The sequence below is a fragment of the Balaenoptera borealis genome (genome assembly GCF_965194805.1).
Source record: "Balaenoptera borealis genome assembly, chromosome: 18".
NCBI lineage: Eukaryota > Metazoa > Chordata > Mammalia > Artiodactyla > Balaenopteridae > Balaenoptera > Balaenoptera borealis.
The window spans coordinates 7,884,037-7,910,095 of record NC_138877.1 but is presented as its reverse complement, the minus strand read 5'-3'; the positions used below and the strand labels follow the sequence as shown (position 1 = coordinate 7,910,095).

The 26,059-nt window shown below is 50.1% G+C and overlaps 1 long non-coding RNA gene across 1 annotated transcript; it reads right to left on the bottom strand.

Moving 5' to 3' along the window:
* Nucleotides 1-1,003: 1,003 nt before the first annotated feature.
* LOC309615478 lies at nt 1,004-13,393 on the bottom strand. Its single transcript, XR_014236865.1, has 2 exons — nt 11,146-13,393; nt 1,004-5,012 (listed from the first exon to the last, which is right to left on the bottom strand). It is a non-coding gene; the product is annotated as an uncharacterized lncRNA (long non-coding RNA).
* Nucleotides 13,394-26,059: the final 12,666 nt, after the last annotated feature.

Below are 26,059 nucleotides of genomic sequence, written 5' to 3'. Positions count from 1 at the left end.
ACAAGCACGTAGACGCCAGACCGGTTGGAACCTGAAGGTTGATGTTGCCGACTCCTACTTACCTCACCACCAACCTATCAGAAGAATGTCCATGAGCCGAACACGCCCTCTTTGAACCATTACTATAAAACTTCTCACTATCCTCTCCAAATGGGGACACATAGTTTTTCGAGGCAGGAGCCCACTGTGTCCCCCTTTGCCTGGCAAAGTAATAAAGCTGTCCTTTTCTACTTCACCCAAAACTCTGTCTCCGAGATTCGAATCAGCGCCAGTGTACAGAGAAGCCGAGCTTTCGGCATCACAGCCTTCTTCCTCTAGCTGTCAGACATCTAGAGCTTTAGTGCTGCAATGACATCCCCACTTGGATAGGGTATAGTCTATGGACCGCGGGCATCGGCCACAAGCCATCCAGAGCTGCACAGATTTTTCAATCTTCCCTGAGGTGGAACCCCCTCCCCACACTGCAGCCTTCCGTTGGGGGAGAGGAGTGAGCCTAGAACAGGACGCAGGGCTGCCCCGAGGCGAGCAGGTCCTTATTAGGTAACTCCTGCTGTAGCCCAAGGAGACCAGAGACAGATTTCCTCCAAGTACTTACTGAGCTCCTACTTCGTGCTGGGAGGTGACAGGGAAAAAACAGACCGAAGTTCTGGCTCACACGGAGCTCAGGCTTTAGTGAGGACAGATAGAAAATAAAAAAGATAAATAATATAATTCGATGTATTATATTCAATGGGAAAATCACGATGTTACAAATCTATCAAAACCTCCAGTCAGTTTCCTAATGCGTAACCCAACTCAGCTAACACCCATAGAGTACATAATTATGAATGCTTAAATCATCACTTCTTGGTCCCTAACCAATTAATAAGGTTGCTGACAGTCACCTGTGTGCAGTGACACACATGGTTTGCATGCCATGTCACAAGCATTACCTTTAAGGTGAGTCATGGCAAATAAATAAGGCAAATGTCAGTCATGAACCATTTGTAGACAAAAACACAGATAATATTTACAGTAAATTTTTATTTTTCCAGTAAAAAGCACAAAGCAATTTCCTAAAATGAACTGTTATTCCCCAAGTGAAGAATTTTGAGGCTGGAGGGGTGGAGAAACGTCTAGATGCACAGCCCTTTGCTGTCACCCAGAAAGCCTTTCAAAACACCTACACATGCCTCCAACGTTCTACCGACCGTATCTGGACTCTAATTCAAGATTCTACTGTGCATCATTTTATTAAAGACGTCACGCTGAGCCAGTGGGATGGAAGTATACGTTTTTCCTATATAAGCGTCAGCTGAAGAAAATGTTGCTTTTGAGATGTGTATATTCTTTGAAGTTAGGGAATTAAAAACCAGAGGGATCCTACCGTTAGAATATGAACTTAGAGGGATGTCCTGAGCAGCAGATGGGGAGATATTCGATGGAGAAAAATAAAGCAAAGGCGGGGTAGTCAACTGCCATTTGACATAGTGGGTCAGCAAAGAGGAGGGGTATTTGCAAAGCCCTGAGGCGGAGGGTATCGGTGGCAATCAAGGTGCAGAGGTTCTTCAGTTCCCCAAAGACGGCCCACTGGCAACCTCCCGTGGAACTGAAACTGAAATCATAGCATTGCCCGTGGCGTCCACATGCAAACCTGTACCATGGAACCCCAAGTACCCTGTTCAGTGCTTTGTTCACAGGGTTCATCCTGTCAGCTCAGCAATCCCGTGAGGGATTGACCTCCCATGAGGTCACTATTATTATTTTAATTATTTTGAGATCCATGTTGCATATATCAACAGCTCATTCCTTTTTTCTTTCTTTCTTCCTTTTGGCCACGCGGCACAGCATGCACAATCTTAGTTCCCCAAATGGGGATCAAACCTGTGCCCCGTGCAGTGGAAGCCCTGAGTCTTAACCACTGCACCACCAGGGAAGTCCCGAGGTCATTATTTTTATCCCCATTTTACAGATGAGGAAATGGAGGCCCAGTGGGTAAGTAGTTTACCCAGGGTCACAAAGCTAATCAGTTTACTGAAAGGGATTCAAACCCTGGACTTTCTGATACCGGAGCCAACATTCTTCACACTGTTCTCTCTAGACTATGTCACCAGCATCCACCATGAATATCATGACTGTTTCATGGGTTAGACAAGGTCAGGGCTAGGGCTAGGGTCAGTGGTCAGGTGTTTTCTACCTGACAGGCCCATGTGGAATCCCCCAGGGGCAGAGAATGAGCTTGTTTGGCAGGAAGGGTCTTGGGGGTTCAGGGAAAGGGGGTGAGTAGTGGGGGGGGAGCTGGAGATGGGGGTGGGAATATTTCCTGCCTGTTGGGAGCCCAGGGCCAGACCGCCCTCTGACTTCCCCACTGGGGGTCCACACCCCCTGCATCAAGTACTCATTGGATTTAGCTTGGCAATGATTTAAATTAATAGTGTAAAGATTCGTTAAATGAATCCAGCCACCAACACTCAGACGTCTCAGTAAAGATCCATCGCTTGGGAGTTAGTGCTGAAAAAAAGCCATTTTACAAGAAATGGCTCCACTAATGATGTAAAAGAAAATGGGAAAGAAGAGGGGGCCGTACAGCCTTTCTTCCCCGCCCCCCTTTTGCAATGACAGGGTGACTCCAAACCAATGTGGAAGATAAAATCACAGCTAGTTTTTTTTCTAATGCGGAAATACGGGGAAATCTTTAATTTTTACCAGTCCTGGGGGCTGGAGGTATGAAATTTTGCTAAATAGGATGTCCCCACCAAGCACATTTTATTAGCTCCACTCACTGACGGTGCTTTCAATTTTTAACGCAGTTGCTTTAAAAAGCCTCTGGGGGGATGCAAAGCGATCCCAGTTAATCCCATAATAATAACAACCAGCAGCTAAAACGCTGTTGTAACAATAATGACCAACTTACAGGCTTTAGGATGGATTGTGAGGAGGATTTCCTGACAAGGAGTATTAAGGATTCATCTCAGGCTCGCTCCCCTTCCTTAGCAAGCACAACGAGGCTCATCTTTCTTGGCGGGCTTTGCTGAGCTTGCCTAAAGGCAGAGATAGATGAGGTAACCTCTCAGCCTCCTTCCCCGTCATGCGAGTCTGAAAACATCCCCGGCCACCTATCCCAGTGGGAACTGCCTTTCCCATTCTGGACCGAGTGCATGAAAATTCAACCAAGTGCGTTCAGCAAGCATGCACTGGGTAGCCGTCATTTGCAAAGCCCGGGGAAGTTTTGGAGCAGGAGAGGGTGAAAACAGGGCATTGACTCTAACCTTAAAGAACTGATATCTAATTTGAGACAAGGTTGTTCATGGGAACCTGAGGCCAAACGAAATAGGCAAAAAGTTGGAGGTTGAAGCGAAGGGTGGAGGGGGTTTGGAAGAAGAAATCATTTATGATGGGTCAGCAATGGATAAACGATCCCAGAAGAGGTGGCAACTGGGATCACTTTTTTTTTTTTTTTAAAGCATTTAAAAATTTATTTATTTATTTATTTATTTATTTATGGCTGTGTTGGGTCTTCGTTTCTGTGCGAGGGCTTTCTCTAGTTGTGGCAAGCGGAGGCCACTCTTCATCGCGGTGCGTGGGCCTCTCACTGTCGCGGCCTCTCTTGTTGCGGAGCACAGGCTCCAGACGCGCAGGCTCAGCAGTTGTGGCTCACGGGCCCAGTTGCTCCGCGGCATGTGGGATCTTCCCAGACCAGGGCTCGAACCCGTGTCCTCTGCATTGGCAGGCAGATTCTCAACCACTGTGCCACCAGGGACGCCCTGGGATCACTTTTTAAAGATGAATGGGATTTTGGTAACTGGAAAAGAGGAAAAAGACCCAAGGCTGAGGAAACAGCATGAGCAGAGACACAGCCATGTGGCCATGTGGGTTTGTTTGGGCTCTTTCTGGAAGCAAAGTAGAGCAAGGAGAGATGTGGCAGGGAGATGGCACTGGGAGAGTAAACAGCTGGAACAGACAGACCTGAAGGCCGCACCCAAGAGTTTGGTCTTTATCCCATAGACAGTGGTGAGCTTTTGAAAGGAGGGAATGAGCTAAATTTTAGGAAACAACTGAAATTAAAAAGAAAAATTAAAAAGAAAAAAACCTTTTAGGTGCCTATTACGTTTTGTCCACAAGGTCAAAGGGATCTTGCCTTGTCACCCAGCTCAGGAAGAGAGTTCCAACATGGGAAACTTCTCACCTAGATCCCAAATGCTATATTGTCATTTTGGTCCTTTGATAGTGCGGAAGCAAGGCATTCCCTGGCACTTTCCAAGGAGGTTCCATTCATAAGTGGTCATGTGACAGTACTGAAAACAGAGGTCTGACTTTTAGACCTGTCGCTCGTGAAAGGCTTCTGCGTGATTTGGCTTGGCCTCTGGTTTCCAGCTTTATATCTGTTGACTTCACCAAGGTTGCAGGTATCCTGAGAAAGCCAGGGTCGGCTGAAGCTGCCTGCAGCTGGGCAGAAAGAAGACGACGTTTCTGGGGCCACGTGGGGAGGGTGGTCTGTGCCGTCCTGGCCAGGAGACAACATTCCTCCATCATTTCCACGAGCAATGGTTTCTGTGTCATTAGTTTTAAATACGGACTGAGTCCTATTTGCAAGGCCTTTGGAGCCCATTTCATTTCTTTTGATTTCTTTTCGTTTTTAACCGACCTTGTACTCCACTTCCTGGACCATTCTGCACAGACAGCATCCTGCGTCGTTATTGAATACATGGCACCTGCACTCATCCTGGGCAATAGCCTGGGGTGGTTGGCATTGAAGGGGGGAAATTCCTTCTCCCATCTCGGGCAGCTATCTCTTCCCTTCAATGGACGTGGAAACAAAGTAAAAATCATCCTCTCAGCCCACCTCCCACCAATCCACTGCTTCATAGATTTTTTCAACAAATACTTACCAAGCATCTGTTGTGTCGGATGCAGCATCAGAGACTCCGTGGACTTTGCTGTTGATGTTAGGACTTGTATGACGACTCGGGGCAACTTCCTTGACCTTTCCAGCTTCCGTTTCCTTTCCATATAATAAGATCAGGGCAATAGACCTGGAAAGACAGGTGTGATGGTACAATGACATATATGTGGACTGCTTTGTAAACAATACATTATTAATAATAAGAGACAATCAATAAATTTAGTAACATATTGGAGTTTAGTAACTCCTAGTTCTATAAGACACATCTCTCGCTATATACCATCAAAAACATCCCCAAACCCACCAAGCATACAGCCTGACGCTCCGTAAAGGTTGGTTGAACTGAACTGAAAGAACTGTCGATGTCATTTGCCACAGACTGCAGGGGACAGTGGGGGTGGGGTGTAGGGGAGACAGCCCCTCCTGAGCCCTGAGCCATGGCGTTGAGCTTATGAGGGACCACAGGATGGTGTGGTCTTAGAAGCCGTAATAGAGCAAGCCAGCAATGTTCTGACTTCATAGTGAATCTGAATTCAAATGAAATAAAGTTTCTACACAGATTCATTCGAATCCAATTTATTTCACTTTGGTACATTTCGAACTCAATTTGTTATATACAACTCACTCCATGGCAAGGAAATTCTTTATAACTCTTATTGCCCATATAAGATTTCTATCTCTGTAGATAATACAAGAAAAAACCCCCAAAGATTGAGCATAAGATTTTCATAAATATTGGAGACAGTTTATCATTAAACTGACCAAAAGAGAACCCTTGTGAGCAATATATAAATAAATCATTAACAATTTGTTTGTGTTTCTCTTCATTTGTTTAAACTGTATGGAAATTATATATACTCAAAGGAAAAGTATTGGAAACTGGTTGAAAGCTTTTACAAAATATTTAGAACAAATTGTAATTTAAAATGCTCAGGAGGTATTCAATGACGGGAAACCAAGGCAAAGACCCTATAAAGTCTAGTCAAAGGTATCCTTCACATTCTTCAGGGAGGATCACTGGGAGAATTGAACACCCTTCCCGTTGATAGGAATGGATTCCCTGCTGGAATGGACTGCCACATCTTTTAACCCCATACTTGATCACTTTTTCTAAAGACATTATACTAAACCAAAGTAGTGTAGAAAGACAGTGTTCAGGGACAGTGCCCAGGTAGCCTCTATTCCCAGTTAAACCATATTATATAAAAGATGTTTTCAAAAACTCAGGGGAATGTAGTGGATGATTATTTATTGGCTATGAAATCAGAATGCCTGAGTATGAAAACCATCACTGACACTTCCTAGCTGTGTGACCTGGGGCAAGTGGCTTAACCTCTCTGAGCCTCAGAGAGTCTCAGTCTAAAAATGTAGGTGATCATAATACCCCAATCATGGTTGTAGAGGATTAAATGAGTTAAACCACACAGAACATTTAGAATAGTGCCTGGCAAATTGATCAATTGATTAATAAGTAGGTTAAGAACGAGATAGATGCTGTAACAAAGAGCTTTCATACGATGCATGCTATTCAGAGAGATAAGGAAATCATCTTCCTTAAATATATCTATAATAGAATTGGTTCCCATTATAGACGTCCAGCTCAATAGAGATGAGATTCTTCTAGAGGAGAAAATATCGTGAGAGGCCACAAAAGAGTTCCCTAAAGGGTAAGTGAATGAGTAATAAATACAGCCACGTGCACCACTATCATGAGTCCAAGCTCCCCTGAGACTTTGGTGGAGCTGAGGATGCCCTCTGACCAGGAAAGAGCTTTAAATCGTCCAGACGAAACAGATCCTTGACAGAGCGTAGTCCGTTGTGATCAGCCTTCACTGTCTTTGCTGTTCATGGGGCTGTCTTAACACGTAAGACAGTGATGGGAACGCTGTCTGGTTGGAGCGGAGGGGAGGGGGGGCGTGGCTTTACGGGCACCTGGAGGGACACTGGGGGAACCCGACCCAATTCGTCCCGTGAGTGAGTTCACTTCCTGTAGCAGAGAGTAAGAGCCTGGAGTCTCCTCCCGGGATGACTGTCGGATAGTGTCCCTTCCACCACCTGCCCTGAAACCCTCCAATTCCGGGACATGTTTATTCATTACCTCTACATGTGCAATTCTTTCCTAGGCAGTAATGCAAAAGGAGTTACCCAAAGGGATCCTTGCTCGAAAAGCATCTCTGCTCTTCCACAGGGAATGTGCAGCGTGCTTAGGAAGTTTCCCGTCACGGACGTGGTTCATTCCTCCTCCAAATCCGCCGTCTCTCCGACGGGCTACGCTCAGCAGCTCTCAGCTCTCGTGGGGGCCGGAGAAAGGTCCGCGGGCCGGTCCACTTCGGCAGCCTTCACCCCTCCTCCGCCCTCCGGCTCTGCGGCCGCTGTCCCTCTTCCTCTTTCTAGCCTGCTCCAGCTTCAGAAGGGAAGCGATCCCCTCTCCAGGTGCATTTGAAGGCCATCGTCAGCATTCCAGAGAAACATCGTGTGGCCTCCACCTGCCAGGAAGCCCGAGGATGTTTCCAACGATTGCGCAGCTATTCCCGAGGCTGGAACGGGGAGCTCCAGCTACAAACTGACTGCGTTACACCGTCACACGGTTTGGCCGAGTGACACGCCGCAGCCGTCATAGTCAAGAATTCCACCGCCCTTCCTGTTGAAGGCCCTTCTCGTCCCCTCTGCGTTCTGTTCTTTTGCTTTAAGACACCACTGACTCCCCTGTGGTTACCAGACATTCACACACATGATTCATCCGCGCATCACCCGGTCCGTGTTCATTTAACAAACATCCGTTGGTGACCTACCTGCTCAGCTTGGGAATCAACAAGGAATCAGGCAGAGCCCCCCCGCCCCCCGGGGCGCTCACAGTTTGTGGCTTTATTGTTAAGTTGGAGGGTGGGTGAGGACAAAAGAGGGCACGTTAAAAGGATTCATCGGAGGCAAGTTTAAGGAGGAGACTCTTCACTGAGGGTGGGCGGGCTTACGGGGACCAGTGAGGGATACTCAGGCACTAGGGCAGTAACAGGAGAAGCCGTTACTGCCGCAGCCCGAAGGGGCAAGAGAGGAAGTAGTAGAGCCCACGAGAGAATTCTGCTGAGAGGGTCACCCTATAGGAGCTGGACCCGGAAGAGGATGCAGTCTCTATCAGAATCTCATCTGGTGGGGGGAGGGGGGAGGGCGAGGGGGTGCGTTTGACAAATGCCTTGACCTCTTCTCCCCTCCCACCTCTGGTCTCCCAGGGCTGAACCCACTTGGTAGCCAGAGGGCCAGAGCACCCATAGGCTGCAGACCTCAGGGATCGCATCCAGGCACGGAGCAGCAGGGAAAGGGGGAGAATGGAGCTGGGGGCAATGAGAGGGGGCAACCCGGTGCCCCTGTGTGTCCCCTGGGCGGTGGGATGGGGTGAAAGGATTGAACATGCTCACGCTGGAGTCCCAGCCCCTGTGCCCAGAGCACAGAGTGGGGGGCTCGGTGTGTCCCACCTGCCGGCCATCACCGCCAGAGACTGCCCTCCTACTGATGGCGGGCTGCTGGGGTCTGGACCCTCCGTGACGGTCTGCAGACAGGCCCGTTTATTACTCCAGGAGCCAAAATGAGGCAGCCGTGGTGCAGTCACCCGGCGGTCGGGAGAGTCTGAACAAAGGTCCACAGGAGCTGTCTCACAATCACACACAAAATATGACACGGTCTTTGTTCTCAAGCAATTTATAAACTCACTTGGGAGAGCAAACCTAGACAGAAAAATATGAAACAATGACAGTGAAGGCAGTGGAAATAAAAAGCAGTCAAGGCGGAGGCCCAGGAGCAAGCAGGTTACTAGTGACAAACGCAGCCTGTTCTCTGCCTCGTGGGCAGGTGGGGTGGACACCAGTGCACAGTGGCTCAGCCTCGCATGCTGCCCTCGGTGCCGGCCACCCTTGGTACAGGCACGTGTGCACACACACGCACACAAATGCACACATACGCGCACACATGCACACACTAGAGGCACATGCGTGTGCACAGGCGTGCATGCAGACACACAAGCACACACACACGTACACACATGCACAACACAAAATCTGTTTCCGCTGCTACATGGTCACTCCTGGCAGTTTCCTTTATCAGCTTTGCTGAAATGCACCCATGGAAACAGGAGGAAGAGATGCAGAAGTGATGGAAGATTGATAGATCGGCATTGTTGCTGGTGGTGGGGCTCCTTTTACAGCAGCCATGTCCCTTTTGGGTTCTGGGTTATCTTAGAAGAAAACAAAGGTCTGTCTGCCTTGCTGGATTCATGATAATTTTATTGGTACCATGATATCCAGCTGAACACCATAGGAATCAGGGAACTAGAGCGTGGGTGATTCCGGCCTAACTCCAAAATGGGCATCCTGAAGGAGGCTTATACGCCTCCATCTAGTGATTTCCTCCCAGTTTCTGCCACCCCAGCACCCTAGGGACCACCTTCCCGTGACGGGGGGTGCAGAGTCCCATCAACAGGGGAGGGAGCAATTGGCTTGCCACCACTCTCCTTTCTCTGGGGGGTGTTTACCTCTGGTAATCCCTTCCCATCTCTTCCTGACATTCGGTTCAGCATCTTGGTACCTGGGCTTCTCCCTGACTCTAGTATTCCCGCCATGAGGCAGGTGTTAAAATGACACAGGTACTGCATGTCAGGAGCGATGGTTAAATATTCTAAGACAAGGAGATTGCAGGCGTCGTTGTGTGGGTCTTTCTGGCTGTTAAGGAAATGCGGGAGCCTTGGAGAATGACGGGGAAGAAACAGTCACTGGAGCAGCTTCAACACCAAGCCCAGAACAAAAGACAGCTGGAGGGTTCTCCCTTTTGCAGGGATGTCACGGGTGCTATTGCTGCCTTGCAGCGGTCGAACTAGGGGAACGATCCTGGCATTCTGAAAAATGGTTTTCTTTGTGAAGATGCCTGAGGCTCCACCGCATTTCCCCAAACGGCACCTTTCGTTGGGCCCATGTAAAACCCAGAAGAGCGGCACTCAGAAGTGCAGCCGAACTCACAAATCATGGGTCAAACTGCCAGCTCTCTGCCGTGTGATTCCTTGTGTGCATTCGTTTTCCAGCTGCAAAAACAGATCCTCAGTCCCTGGTCTATGAAATATGTGCACAGGCCTATTAGTAGGTGAGACCTCACTTGGAGACCGGAGAGGTTAGCTCCACGCGAGACCCCATCCCATCCTCTGGAATGTCTCCGCTTTCCATCATCCTGCCCACCTTGCTTTCTTCCTGATCTTATTTACACGCATGCCTTTCTCCTAACTTCCTCTGAGCCTCACAAAGTGTGTAACTTTGTGAACAACACCTGGGGAGGCCCGTCATATGTGCTTGATAAGGAGGAAGTGCCTGGTCACGTGGCAAAGGGATCCAGTGTTAACGGTCACCTCCGGCCTGGCCGACCCTGTTTTGTCCTCTATTCCAGGGCATCCTCCAGAATTACAGGTGGTCGGTACCTACTGCTGAACATACAGCTTCCCGAGAACCTTCCAGGGATCTGCCTTCTCCCCATCGGTGCCACCTTAGGTCCCTAGGCCCCTTGACTCAACGCTTTAGCATTTAAACTGGCACAAGATGTAACCAGAGGCTCCCAGAAGAAGGTCTCTGGGAAGGCCACCCCCCTCTAGTTCACCGACCTTAGCTACTATGTTAATAAAAATGATTCATGTCCCAAAGCCCTTGGGAATTACCTGGGTCACACCTGGCTACGTTGTCACCAAACCCCGCAGTGCATTGCATGTCACAGTGAGGGAAATCACCGCCACTGGCCACTCGCACACCAAAAAGACTCCCCCGGCAGGCTGGACCATTTGTTCGTCCTCTCAGCCTGACACTGAGTGGGAGACGACAGCTACCTCTCTTTCTGCAAGACCCAGTTTTCCAAAACTCCACCCACTTGCCCAAGAAAGCAGGAGAAACTGAGGAGGCAGAGGGATGTGATGCCAACATATAAAATACAAAGAATTGTAAGCACACATTCCCGTTTTGGACGAGATGTCCAGAAAGCCTTCTTCAGTTATGGAAATTCCTTTAAAATAAACAAAAACCAGTGGGTCGCAGTCTTTTGTAAGTTCTTGCTGTTCTTTTTTCTCCTTTTCATTTTCACCATAAGAATCCATAACCAGACTAAAGAACAAGTCTTCCTACCTAATATAAAGGCAGTAGAACTACTGGTGATATTAATAATACTTTACATTTATAGAGCATTTTTCACCATTAAAGCCCTTTATAAGTATTAACTAATCCCCTTAGCAACAAAGTACTTACTTGGTTGGCTTCTAGGCATATAATTCAGTAGTGGCCTGAATTATACATCTCTCTGTCGAGCGATTTGCCATCTTTTTCAAATACACAACATTGGTTGAGATGCTTTTTCTGTCCAATTCTGAAGTCAAATTTTAAAAATCACTATAAAAGAAAGGAGGGGAAAAAAAGAATTCTAGCTACAGCCAATGTATCCCAGTTGTCAGCTCGCCTGTGCTAAAGGCAGAAAAATGTTTTCAGCACTGACTCTCATCTAAGGCTTGCTGGGTATCAACCATGCCCTAGATGCTATCATCTCTGACGGCTCACATAGAAAATTCCAGAAACAAGCATCCTTGATTCTATTTATGCGTATTTAAAAATAAAACCGACATCAATACTGATATCGCTCTGGGCTGTTATTGCCTCAGGTGTTTTTCCTCTTTCCTCTTTGAGGTTTGAATCAATAGACCAGCAAAGACAATGGGCAAAATGCTCCCTCCCTTCTCTTCCCTACCCTTCCTCTGCACCTTCCCCTCCCACTCCTGCACCTGTGGGTTCATTCTGTGGTAGCCTCACTATTGAGCACATTTTCTGGCACATAGCAGATGCTCAATAAAGGCTGACAAATGAGCCTTGGAGAACGCGACGAGCTCGGTGTTGAACAAAGCACAAAGCCAGCCCAAGCCACTCCTTCCCAAGGAATCCCCAGTGGTCGCTACAACTGGAGATGTGATAAACCAGGCTTCACAGGGTCTAGGGGCCCGTCCTATTTTAACCCAGAAGCTGGGATTGGCAGCCTGTGAGCAGAAGCTGATTCCATCAGATGCTGCAAAGGAAAAAAAAAAAAAAAAAAAGAAAGGCCATAACAAGGCACAAGGCAATCAATGGGTCCAGCCTTGCTTGCTTCCAGAGATGCCCCTAGGCTGCGTTTTGCTCTCCTCTGAGGCCCTCTCCCTTTTTTTCTTGCTCCAAGGCTCTCTTTGATTTTTATCTTAAGCAGACTTTGTTTTAGCGCAGTTGGCTGGGCAGTGACTTACCCTGTGTGTTTTGTCGGGCCCCAGACTCCCCTGAGAAGTCCCTGATTTTAGAACAGACCCAGAATTTAGAATTGCCAAGGATTCCAGCCATTCCAGGCTCTGGAGCTGCACAGACTGGCCTGAAGCCACCTGGACCTTCCTCCAACTGCCCACCAGGAAAAACTCCAAGACGAACCAACCCCTGGGACTTCTCCCACTGAGATCGTTCTGGGGGGACCCTAAGACATCTGAGAGTTTCAAAGAGTCTGTGGAATTCAGATCTGTCTCAGAGCCGACCCAGCTGCCAACTGCCAGGGCCAGGGGGGATACAGTTCACTTCCCCCTCAGGGCCAAGTCCTCCAGCATGTCGGATGCTGCTCTGGGGGAGGTTTCGTTGGTCCCCCCCAGCAGAACAGAAGCCACTGAGTCCAGCTGTTTCAGACACCGCCACTGACTGATCCTCCAACAGACGTTTCTTACTGGAGCTTTTCACAGACAGGGTGAGAGCTGCTAACACTCACTGAGCACCTAATACCAGACTCTGCGCGGTGCCCTCCAAGACCCTCCATCATTCAGGTACCTCGGCTGCTCTGCAATGCAGTACACAGCAAAGCCAGCTCCAGCCCAGCACGTCCAGAACAGAACTCGTTCCCCAAAGTCCGCTTCTCCACCGCAGTCCCTTAGGTCGGGAATGGCCCAACTGTTCTCCCAGGGGTGTAAGTCAGAAACCCGGGTGTTCCTCCATACTTCTGATTCCCTGACCCAGTACCTGAGTTCCACTGGCTGCATCCACTAAGTATGTCCTGATTCCGTCTTCTCGTTTTTCCCAGCCGTTGTCACATCTTTCCCCACGAGAATCTAAGCTTCATGAGGACGGAAGCCTCATCGTCTTGTTCATTGCACCATCCACAGGCCTTGACAGTTGCCCGAAGCCCGGACAGTCCTAAATGGATGGATGGCCGGATGAAGGAACGATCGCCAGGGCTGCAAGCCAAGCTGCTGTCACCCTCGCTTGGGTCCCTGCAGCAGCCTCTTGACCGGTCCCCCAACATCCACTCTGGACCTTCCAATTAGTTTTGTCTCTGTAGCCAGCTTGATTCTTAACAAACATGCACGACTCGCTCTCCCACCCAGCGGCCTCCTGGGGCTCATGTTGTTATAGACCATATTCCTCACCGGCTGAAAAGTCAGGTATGCACAGCCCCACCCCCGTCTCAGAGCCTGTGCTCCGCACGTTCTCCTCCCCGACTCACCCTCCGAAATGACCTCCCCATCTCCTTCCAACCTTGTCCTGAGAGTGGCTTCTGGATGCATCTTTTCCTGATGCCCTTGGTCTGGGGCTACTATGCGAGTGACTCTCATTATTGCTTATACTTTTTCTTCACATGACCTCTTATCGTTTGCAATTATGTGATGATTTCCACTTTTTTGAACAACTAACTGGCTCCCCAGCCAGACCACGACCACGGTGCCTGTGAACCCTCATGTCTGCAGCTTCAGGCGTGGCGCAGAGTGTGGGACACTCCGTGAGTTTCAGTTCAAAGTCCTGCTACGTCTGCGCTTGACGCTGAGGCTCCATCCTCCCCCCTTCCCTCCCCCTTCCCTCCCCCTTCCCTCCCCCATTCCCTCCCCCCTTCCCTCCCCCTTCCCTCCCCTTCCCTCCCCTTCCCTCCCCCCTTCCCTCCCCCTTCCCTCCCCCTTCCCTCCCCCCTTCCCTCCCTTTTCCCTCCTCCTTCCCTCCCCCCTTCCCTCTCCCCTCCCCTCCCCCCTTCCCTCCCCCTTCCCTCCCCCTTCCCTCCCCCTTCCCTCCCCCCTTCCCTCCCCCCTTCCCTCTCCCCTCCCCTCCCCTCTCCCCCATGTCCTGGGGGCTGCTCCTTACGGGCTGCATCACTCAGGCCCCTTGTACTCTGGCTCTGACCGGGTTTGGCCCCTGGGAGGTACAGATAGGAGCCGGGAGGGCGGGAAGAGGGACCAGGGCATCTGTTACCCTCCCTGCAGGCTGGGTGGGGCAGGGGTGGGGGTGTCCTCTCCCACCTCTGTCTCTCACCAAGTTCCAACACAGCTGACCTTGGCCTCCCTGGGTTGCCAGGCCCTGAGCTGGGTGCTCCACCACCCTACCCACGTCTCATTATACCCTCCCCATCCCACTTGCGTGGGGCCACCTGGTTCCCGCCAAAACCCTGATGAACACGTCCACTGCCCCCCCTGTTGCACCTGAGGAAACCGAGGCTCAGCTCTCACTGGTGGCCGTGAGTGAGCTCAGCTCAAGCCGTGGCCGTGACTGTCAAAGCCCACGTGCTCTTCGCCGCTCCACAAGCCCCCTTCCCGTGACCCTCAGCGTGGAAGGAACTGGGAGACGGTTCCAAACATGCCGTGAAGCCCATCGTGGGTCCCGCACCTCTCAGGCTCCTGTGAGCTTGCACGGGGCTCCCGGTGCTGAGAAACCCCGGCGGGAGCTCGGCCGCTGACTCTGTTGCTCTGTCCGCCCCACTGGCCCCTTCCCCTCCCTCCTGCTGTAAAATCTGCGCATAGGCACTCTGCCTGAAAACAGGCAAAGGTGAATCCTGGGGGTAGAATGAAACCATCGCGTTTCTCCTGCTCTGGGTCCTGCCATCTCCGACCTGATTGCTTTGGTCCTGAACCGAGGTGGCCAGGCCCTATGGGGACGTTCTCCCATGTGACCCTGGGGCTGTCCCCAGCAGCCTGTCATGTTCTCCCAGGTTCACAGAGTCTACGGCCGTGTCCACTTTCCCATCTTTAAATCTCCTCTTGGTCACACCTGGGGTTAGAAGTCTCTGTTTATAATCAAATTCTATTTTTACAAAACGCTTGTTCGTAGATACTCCTCACTGCCACGTCCTGCTTGCCACAGTGTCAGCAAGCAAGACACTGAACCCAAATATCTTCCCACCGCTGAGAAGAGCTGGACTGGAAGCCAGGTGCCTTCGGAAAACCCTCCGCTGTTTAGAGCACTGGCGCCTGCAGGAGAGGGAAGGACAGAAGATGCCGTGGTCCTGAAAGCATCTCGGCTCAGGACGCAGTGGGATGTCACAGCCATTGGAGTCAGATGGGCCTGGTTCTAATCCCCACTGGGATTAGCCTCTGAAGCTGCCGTCCCACCCACGGGGCTGTCCCGGGCCACAGAGCTGCAAAGTGCACAGCCGGCACTCAAGCCCTTGGGCCTGTGGCTGGATTCTCCCTAAGCCTTGGGCCCCTCATCTGTGAGATGGGCTAAGCTTATCCACCATGCAGGGCTGTTGGGAGGACGAAATGATGACACAGAGGATGCACATAAGGTCTGAACTTGGCCCTTAGCCAGTTCCCTCCCTTCCCTTCATGATGGCAAATGCTCTCCAGGCATCTATTCTGGGTTCTTTCCCTATAATGCAGGCCAAGATCCCACGTAGAGATTCAGGTCCACTGGCAGAAGAGATCTAGCAGAGATTCCACGAGAGGCCATACCCAACCCCCTGCTCCTGGCCACCCCCGCCCCAGGTGCGATAAGCCCACATCCACAGGATTCAGACTCACTCTATTTACCAAACAGTGCATTCTAGCACAGCTTTGTTGCCATGGACAACGGTGACTGTCCCTCTATTATTCAGAACACTGCTATATTCTCTCTCTCACAATAGAAAGAACATCTTTGAGTGAGGAGAGGGTACGAAAAGGTTCAGCGGCAACAGGACACCCCAAAGACCAAATCTGAATGCTGACACTGCAAGAGGAAGCACATCTGGAGAAGCTTGGCCAGTGGTCCGTGCTGACCTGGTGCCCACATCTGCAGCCCCTTGTCAGCGGGTCTGGGGACATCCCGGTGCATCACTACTGCAGAAACTCGGCAGTGGGGGGCTCATACAGCCAGGAGCCCAATCTCCCTAATGGTCCGATGGCTGGGCCGTTACTGCCCAGTCCCAGGCTGCACGGATGTGTCATTATGCGTGATGTCCTCCCTGAAGGCCGGGGGTGGCCATGGGTCCAGCCCTGTGACTTCTCACACCACTGGGCAGGCAGGGAGCAAGGAGGCAGCCCACCTGTCGGGCTGAGTCAGGGGAACCCATCCAGCTTCAGAGAAACAGCTGGTACCAGAGACAGAGCTGGCAGGATACATCACATCCTCAGGGTGGTTCTGAGAAATATTTAATCTTGGGAATTCTGGAATGAAGAAGAAGAGTCCCCTCAAAGGGAAGAGCCCAGGGGCAAGGACCCCAAGCCGAATTCAGGACCTGGATGTCAGGCAGGCGGGGACATCTGGGGACAATTTGCAAAGGTGCCCACAGGGAGGCAGTGCTGTGCTCTCAGGAAGGGGATTAGGTTAGCAACAAGGCCGGAGGGCGGAGGGCACGGGCTCTGGGTGGCAGTCAGGCAGAGAGTGTAGCTGCCGGGATCGAGGATCGCGGCGACGTTAGGGACAGCCATCCAGACCCCAAAGGCAGAGCAAAGGCCAAAATAGGGAGTGGCAACAGAACACGGCTTGTCTGTAACACCACAGGAAGCCGCGCCTTGGCTCTACATGGCGCAGAAGTGGAAGAAACAGGGAACCCCTTCCGGGTCCCGGACTCAGGCGTGCACGGTGTGTGTACAGGTCCTGGAGAAAGCAAAGGACGCAGGGACTTGGGAAGAGACTGAAGCTGCGAAGGGGAGAGCCTCCCTTCCCTGACCCGCTCCTGTTGTCTAATCCTGCCGGAAAAGAAAGATGCTAGCGGGGCAGAGGAGAGCAGCTCTCACTTGACTGCTTGGGAAGAGGGATGCAGCAGGCCCAGGCCGCTGAAGATGCGGCACACCAGCCTTCCGCAGCGTTCTCGAGGCCCTCCCAGGGGCCCGCGGAGCCCGAGTTGGCATGGAGACCGTTCTAGCTGCGCTGCGGTGACGTGGAGTCATTTCATGTCAAGAGCACTCCTAGGAAAGGAACGGGAGGCCGTGCTGTGGCGACAAGGAGGTTCGGCCCGTGGAGAGATGGGGCGATCGCCCTGCCGCGCCCGGATGCTCTCCACCTGCCCCGGTCCCCGCTCGCCAGCAAACCGGAAAAAGAGACACTTGTAGAAATCAGAACATGGCTGTGAAACAGCAGTTCCCGATCAGAAATCATCAGAAAGAAGCTCCCACTTAAACAGTTAACATCTGGAATAGATTTACAAACCGCAACCACAGTTAATAAATGTGCTGATGAACCTGAGTTTGACCTCGGGTTGACCTTCTGTCTTCGGCTGTGAACAAATAACAATAAACAAGTCTTCAGATGTATGGGCTCGGGTGTGTTCCTAGGAGACTGCTTTAAATCATGTTATTTTATAGTAATAGACCATCTTTCCAGGTGTCTATCATGTGTTTTGGAAAGTTATCTCAACTTAAAAAAAAAAGACCTTATTGCATTTAAAAGAAAAACACTGAAGAGTGGGTTAACCTTTTAAAAATCAGACCTTTAAAGAGAGGTGATTTTTCTGGTAAAGTGATTCACAAGGTAAGATTTCAGCTCTAAGAGGCAGAGCATCGGTTCAGAACCAGACACGGGGCTGGGGCCTGGGAGGAGCGTTTTCTATCTGGTACTTGATCTTTTAACTTCATTTTCTCTTTCCTAAGGTAAACACCCCCCTTTAAAATACCAGCCTTTTAGCGACTCTTCCCTGAACGGTGTTTATCTTCCGGGCTATCTATTAATTGTCAGTTTATTTAGCAAACCTAGCTTGCCTGCGGTTGACGGATCTGTTTAATATCCTTCTTTAAGATAGACTGGCTTATCTTTACAAAAAATGTTATCAGGTGCCTGCTCTAAGGATCATTACTTTGATTTATTGTTTCCTCTGCAGCAAATATCCAGTAATGGGTGTTCCTTAAGTCATATCTGTACTTTTTTTTTGTCATGAATTTTCAGTGCCTCTCTTGATTCTCTGTGCCTTAAGTGCTGTGTGGATTTGGGGCCCAGGAAGTCTCAGGAGCTAAGCCAGGCCCTGTCCACCTGGCCCCTCGGCCTCTGATGGGCGAGACCATTTCAGAGCATCAGGGATGACGCCAGGAGGAAAGTGGTAAGGAAGCGCATGACCTTCAGCAGGGGGCTACCCCGGGTTCCTGTGACCTTTGGGAGGAACTCCCAGTGTGCCAGGAAGCAGGTACCCAAGGAATACCCACCCCACACAGAGCCAAGATGCCCCATTGGTCGTGTGCAAGGTCCCAGGCAGATCCCATCCAAGATCTCCCAGATGAATATGGGCTCCGGGTGGGAGGGCAGCGAGGCTGAGTGGCTCTGGGGGATGCCCCGTGCAGCTCCCACATGGGGACACCAAGTCCTTCACCCAAAGTTCAAAGGCCTGAGAAAAGTCATTCTAGCCTTGGTTTGTTCCTTGTCTCTGGTGTTGGAATGAATCATCTGCTGTCCCTTTGTCTTCCATTTCTAAAATGAGTGTATGAGTAATACTCTTCATATTTTCCACTTTAAGAGAAATTCAGAAAGCTAAGATAGACCGGGGGCTCTTGTGTGACTTTCACCAGATTTTTTTCTTTAAAAAAAATCCTCATATATATATGTAAACATGTCTCTCCCACACGCACACATCAGAGGTTAAGTCCTTCGCTATCAAACTCTGACCTAGTCACATGGGAAAACAAGGAGGAGAACCCCATGTGGATGTTTCTGAACAAGATCCCTAAGTGGTAGTTATTTTGAAGTAAAGAAAGACAAGAAAAACAGTGAGTGGAAGTTTCAGCCTTTCCTAAACTACCAAATGACCCAATAATACTTAATTAGCTGAAATTTTAAGGGACGTTGGAAATCTGAAATACGAAAGAGCAGAACATAACTCCTTTGTGGTGGAAAAACCCAGGCTACCAGGCTGTGTGTGTGTGTGTGTGAGAGAGAGAGACAGAGAGAGAGAGAGAGAGAGAGGGAGATAGACCCCCTTCCATTCTTAGAACCACGACACTATTAATGGCCAAAACTACTACAGATGATCACATTAGCTGTGAAGCCCCATCATTCATCTTTTCGTACTATTTTTGCTCGTGTATTTCAGGATGGGTGACAATAGCAAGCCCATGGCATTCCTTTTGGTTTCATTTCTGTGGGAATGAGGAGGGGGTGGGAAAGCGGGGGTAGCAGCTCCCTCCATATGCAGATCCCAGCCCTGCCTTTTCTCAGGGCTGCCAGTTTGAGGAGCATGTGGGTTGTGATGCTTTTGTTCCTTTGGAAGAAAAAAAAAGTGCTCTGGGTAAAAATAGTATTTTAAAGTCTTTAAAAAAAATACTAATACACATCAGAGCTGATGACAAGGGAGCTGTTTCCCCTGGGTGGCTCCCGGAGAGTGAGTGATGTGGGAAAGGCTGGCGCCCCCTCTGAAGCCCCTGTTCCAGGCATCTCCCCCTGCCCTGGATTCCCTCGGTGCCTGCGGAGTGAGCGCAAGATTCCCACCTCCTTCTCCTGTCACCTGCTTTTACGATTTCAAGACAGTCCGCTGGCTCAGGGCCTTTCCCTGGAGGCAGGCAGCGGGTGCTGGGCTGACTGTTCGAGGGTCAGCCTGCCTGCAGCTGCTTCCGATTCTCCGGAGGTCCCTCCCCGCCGCCTCCTGTCGCTTTCTGGATTCTCTGCTCCCTTGCTTCTCCCCTCTTTCTGGTCCGGTTTCTCCTCCTCTACATTTTACTTAAGAATTCCAGAACTTTTCGTTCAATTCCCCTCTTGCTAGTTCGCACACTTCTGTGTGTTTTATGCTCAGCGGCATCGACTTCCTCATGGGAGTGGGGCATTTTAAGAAGAATTTCAGCTCCATCCAAGAAAGCAGACTCTCGGGGGCTTGTCCTGGAAACAACCTCCATGACGCTGGGCGGGAGGCACTGGGAACACCAAGGGATGCTGGGCCTCTCCCGTCTTTCACCCCATCTAGTACTGTTTTCTTTTTCTGTGACTTGACTTTGAGGCGGAAATTGGCTCTTACATGAGCTAAATAAAATACAATTAATGAAATCAAAAGAAATGCTCCTAGAGGTGGGTAGGGACCTCCAATTCTGCACCACCCTTAGGTCCTGGTTCGTCCCCGCCTGCAGCCCTTGGCACCTGCGTGGCCCAGGTGCTCAACCGGTGGGTCCCCCCTCACTCATCTCGGAGAAAGGGCTACGGAGAAGGTTGTAGCAGATCCTATGAGTGGATAAAACCACTAGCGACTAACCTCAGAGCTCTCGTAATCCAGCTTTTAAAAATTTTGTAGATGAGGAATATGAGACTCAGAGATGTTAGGTCACATGTCCGATCACTCAGAATTGCTTGGTCTAAGAGATGGTGCTAGAATCCAGCTCTCTGGGTTCTTGCTCACAGCTCTTTCCACCAGGCCACAAGGCCTCCCCACAATGTGCTAACACAAAAGCCCTTTGGTCACTTAAAACATTTTTTTTTTGGTACTTTCTCTAAGAGTTTGAAAAGCACTAATTAGCCTACTTTACAAAGAAAAAAAATATGTACGTACTTATGTGCATATGTGTGCACGTGTTTTCTAAATGACTTTAGAATCAGCGTCACAGCACGGCGGGGCTGGATTCGCTTAGGGACCGGGAGCTCCAGCTCCTCTGAGTTCCAGAGGAGACGAGTGACTGGCCGGACCCAGAGTGAAGCCAGGGCTGTGCACCCCTGAAGTTCTCCACTTCGCTGGCTCCTGAAAATAGCCCTTAAAAGTCAAAATAGGTCCCCTTTTTTGTCGTGTAAGCAGGACGTCTTAGATGAGGTAGATTTTCTTCCTTTTCTTTGACAATAGCCCGCTTTTCATGCATCTGGAGCGTTCAAGTCCACAGCTGCTCACCACGCGCCCACGGTGTGCGGGGCCCGGCCGCTGCTGGAAGTTCACGGCTGAGAGGCTGGTCAGCGGTTTTGTCCGCTCACGGCCAGGTGCAGGGCCCCCTCTCAAACCGTGGGCAATGCTCAGGCCTGCCCTCAGCCCTGCCCCTTGTCCTGGTCTTCACTTCCGAGCCATGGTCAGCCTGATTCTGTTGACCAGAACCAGGGGAGGGACAATCACTTTAGTTTCTAGGCTTAGATGTCATATCTATGGCTTTCAGGAGGGGGGCATGGGGGAACTCGCCTTGGACTAGTACAGAAAACAGGTAAAGCTGCGCCCGGCCTTCAATCCGGGCAGCTGAAGCATACTCAGGGGAGGGGCTTTGGGAGCTGCCTGCATGACGATGGCAGCCCCAGGAATTGTAACTTGGAGGGCGTAGGTCGGCGAAGCGCCTACAGAGGCGGCAAGGAAGGGGTTCTGGGTGTGCACAGCAAGCACCTCGTTTCTGCTTAGATTTTATATTTCTGGGGCTAGTTCTGGGGGGCACCGGATGGAACTTTCTAGGGGAGGGGGGCCTTACACCATCTAAACCCCCTTTGGGCCGCCCAGTGCGGCCGCGTGGTGGAAGCTGGCACCTTCCTCCACGCGGTCTCTGAGTCACTTGGGGGTAGCGTAAGTGAATATCGCTTACATTCTCGAACTCCTCGCACATAAAAGAAATGCCAAAGGCCCGTGGAGCTTCTGATCTTCATCTGAAAGGCCAGAATCATATAGGGGACAGGCTGGGAGGCCCCGGTGGCAGACAGAACACATCCGTGGTAGGCGCGCTAGGGGGTGGGCGGCCAGGACAGAGGAGCGGGAACAAGAGCACCACGGAGGACAGGCCACGAAGGACAGGCCACGAGGAACAGGGCGAGCAAAAGTGAGTGTGGGGCTGGGAGCTGAGAGCCAGTGTAACTTTCACCCAAGCCCTTAGTTGTCCCCGAAGAGGGGGGCGTGTGCACGAGAGGTGCCTGTGCACACGATGGTGGCAGATGTGGTACCCGGGCCCACTGTGAGCCATGGCCATGACTGCTCTCTGCCGTCAGCATCGTCTGATTCAGATGTAGCTCCTGTCTCTGGGCGCTCCTGTCCTGGTAGAGTGTGGGATGCTCTTCAAAGGCCACATAGCACGATGGCTCGTCCCCCGCCAGGAAAAGCCCATCGGGAACATGAACCGTCCTGCTCAAAGGCGGATCTGAACAGTGATTCCCCATGGTTTATGGTGCTCTGGGGGCACGCCCCTTGTTTACACCCACCGTCTCATTCCTGCCCTACCACCCCTGTGAGAGGCAGGGCTGGGGTAGCAGAAACAGCATAGTGTTTTGGAGTCAGACACTCCGGCTTTAAATCCCAGCTCTGTCAGTTACTGTATATATCTTTTTAAAATATTTATTTATTTATTTATTTTTGGCTGCGTCGGGTCTTAGTTGCAGCACGTGGGATCTTTCGTTGCGGCGCATGGGCTTCTCTCTAGTTGTGGCGCGAGGGCTCCAGAGTGCGTGGGCTCTATAGTTGCAGCGTGCGGGCTCCCTAGTTGTGGCGCAGGGGCTTAGTTGCCCCGCAGCATGTGGGATCTTAGTTCCCTGACCAGGGATCCAACCCGCATCCCCTGCATAGGAAGGCGGATTCTTAACCAGTGGACCACCAGGGAAGTCTCTGTCAGCTACTGTATTTTACTTTGGGTAAAAACTGAGCTAAAGCTTCTTCCTCTGGAAGACGGGGATTATAACAGGACGAGGAAGGCTTTGGGGCACATATGAAACTTCTGGGTAAATTAGAACAAGAAGCCTTTTCCTCAAGACATTTTATTTCCATTTGTCAGAAAATTATTGGAAACTGTGATGACTGTGGTATGTAAACTGCCCCTGAGATGGGGCCCCCCTTGCTCCAGGGAGGGACTTTGCAAAGCGCCTGGTACATGCAAGCTCTCAGCGGTCACCAGGCAGAGCAGCCTGTGTCCCCAGTCTGTCTCAGGAGGGGACCTGGGATGATTGGTAGGGCCAGGACTGAACCCCAGGTCTGCCGACTTCTCCTCCAGCTCCCCTTCCTTCATGTTCTAAATCCACCTGTGAAAGAACACCCACTATGCATTTTGCCAGAAACAAAATTGTAGAGACACTTTAACTTTCCACAGGAATTGGCCAGCTTTCTCCAAGCTGAAATGCTACATTATGGAGAGAAAATATTATGATTCCGAAAACACAGAGTTCTCAGGAAGATGGAGAAACAGCCCAAAATGGGGATCCCAAACTCTGTCAGATTCTATCCACCCTATTTGTGGTCTTGATGGAATGACCCAGCCTCTGGTGATTCAGCTCCCTTATATGTAAAATGGAAAAATACTCATCTATCTTGCAGAGATATTATCACGTGAAACTTATGAGCTTTTCAGAGAACATCGAGAGAGAGCCAGAGGTATACGGTCCCATGGAAGGACAGCATGTTAGCATTGCCATTGTTATCAAAGCATTCGTCCTTGCTCATGTGAAAACATTTTGAAGGTCTCTTTTGAAGAATTGCATCTAGTGTGAATAATTAAATTTGCCCAAGGAAGTACAAAGGACTTGTAATGCTTCATTCATTTGGCATTCAATAATCTTTAATTGAGAGTCTACTATGTGCCTAGCAACAGGATTGCAGTGGTGCACAACAGACGCATAGGCCTTTTCTCTAGAAGCTTACAGACTAGTGGGCGTGAGTCATGGGACCCAGAAAAAGCAGGTGGTGAAGTCCCAGCATTATTGTGGGATAACAGGGAAGCAAGACTCACTTGCTCGAGTCCCATTTGCTCTTTTATCTTGGTCTTGGAGTTGACTATGGTGAACATCTGCCGTTTTGTCTGCCCCACAAGCGGTGCCTCTGTGGGGAAGCATATGATTGCTGACCACTCCCCACTCCTGGTCCGTGGCATGAGGATGGGGTTGATCTCCGATGGCCTCGGCCTACAGCGGCTTGAAGCAGGGTTTTGGTTTCCGGCCAGAACTTGAGGTCGGGCAGCGGCAGTGAGAGTGCTGAAACCTAGCCACTAGACCACCAGGGACCAGTGGCCGGTGACAAGGGCCTGGCCCGTCAGCTGCGTAGAAATGCATTTCCATGTAGAGGTGGAAAGTAGTGAAACAAAGTGTTTATTAGGAGGAAAAAGAGTATGTGTGGATAGACATACGGGTGGACTCAGAGGGAGTTGCACCCTCGTGGTAGTTTGAATCACTTTTATGGGGCATTTCTACTGGGTTTCCTTTGGCCAATCATCTTGCTTTGCCTGGTTCTGAGTCTGTGTTTGGTGTATCTCAGGGTCCTCCCATATGTACGCGCGCATCTCTTAGCCAAGATGGATTCCAGCAAAGAGGCCTATGGGTAGTTGACATCACTTACTATGGGGTGGTGCCCCCTCCCTTTTGACCTCCAAGGAGCCTTTCTGTGCATGTGTAGTCGGGGAGGTCTCCTTGATTTCGGGAATGAGGAATATGTGGTCTTTTATCTCTTATCTGGACAGGGCCCAGCCTCCTCTCTCGATTGTCCTACTATTGATATTTTGGAGTTTCTGTCCACAGGGAATGAACTCAAGCTGCTTACCCTGGGGCCCATCTATCTCCTGCCTCAGGGTGACCTCACTCCTGGGATCCCTGGTACAGGCACACGACCCAGGGTGGACCGGCTAAGCTCCTCACCTGCCTGGCCACGTGGATTGGTGCCAGATAAAATAGAGGATGCTATTTAATTTGATTCAAATTTAAATTTGGGTTTTTGGAAAATAAATAATTTCTTGTATATATCCCAAATATTACATGGAATATACTTAACATTCAAAGGTAATGGGGCATCTGTAGTTTTACTGGCTACATCTGGCAACCCTGTTCAGGGGAGCCAATGAGAGCCCTCCCTGGGACATTTCTGGGATTATTGGCAAAAGGGCACCCTTTCCCCACTAGGATTGTGATAGCCGCTGTCACCGACTGCTGGGGCAGCCTCCCTGAGAAAGGAGTCAGCACACGAAGCAGAGCTGAGAGATGGAAAGAAACATCCACATCATGTCTTTAGAGCCTGTGGATCTGGCTGTCCTAGTGGACCCCTGTCCTCTCCAGTTAGGTGAGCTGATACCATCCCCTTGTTTCTTGTAATTGTCCCGAAGGTGCATTCCCAGCTGCTGTGGCTCCAGTTTCCCCAATGTTAAGGCACTTTCTTTCTATCAAAATCTTTCCTATTCCTCAAAGTCTACTCAATTCCAATCCTCTCCAGAAACTGTTCTCAGACTTTCCCAAACACTGCTTGCCATGTTTTCAGGATCACGTAGGTTGTTTTTGTATTCTGGAACGTAAAACGTCTGATCCAGAGACTTAGCGTATTTAAAGCCCTGGACGTTCCCTTGGCTTCAATTCTCTCAGTATCACACAAAGCCTCCTAACATTATGAAGGAGTTTTATTTAATAGGTTGTGAGCAAAAGCAAGGGGCAGTCGCTAGGAGTCTGCATGGTCTCTCTTGAAGTGGCAGGACATTTTGTAAAGTCACTTGGATGTGGAGTCAGGAGCCCAGGCTTCAAGTCAAGACATTGTCACTGAGCACTTCCCTGACCTGAATGAAGGAGTACTCCTGTGAGTACTGAGTACTCATTGTGAGTACTAGTGCAGGTACTTGTGTGAGTGCTCAGCGTGAGTACTTATGCAGGTACTCTCGCCTTCTGTTTCCCCGTCAGTGAAGTACTGAGTTGTACGACATCTAACATATGTTTCCAACCCCATGGTTCAATGATGCAAAATCCTTTTGATAGATCCAGGGATTGGCATAGAGAAAGTATAGCTGGATTTCAGGGGGTATTTTGCGAAGTTCTCATGATATCTTTTAGGAGGAACGTGACAAATGGAGAAAGAGAAATTCAATGTAAGTGACAGAAGATTAGTGCAACATGTCTGTAAGAATTCAGAAGCAGGAAATCCTAAAGGTGAGACATGGCTGATCATAAGGCTTTACCAACAACTTAGAGTAAGTGAAGACATTCTTACCAACTTGCAGATGACACAGAACTAGGAGGAAGGGCCAATACATTGGGAGACCCAAACTAGATTCAAACCAATTTAATATTCTGAATAGACAGTTTATAGCTAAATCTATCTATCTATCATTTATCT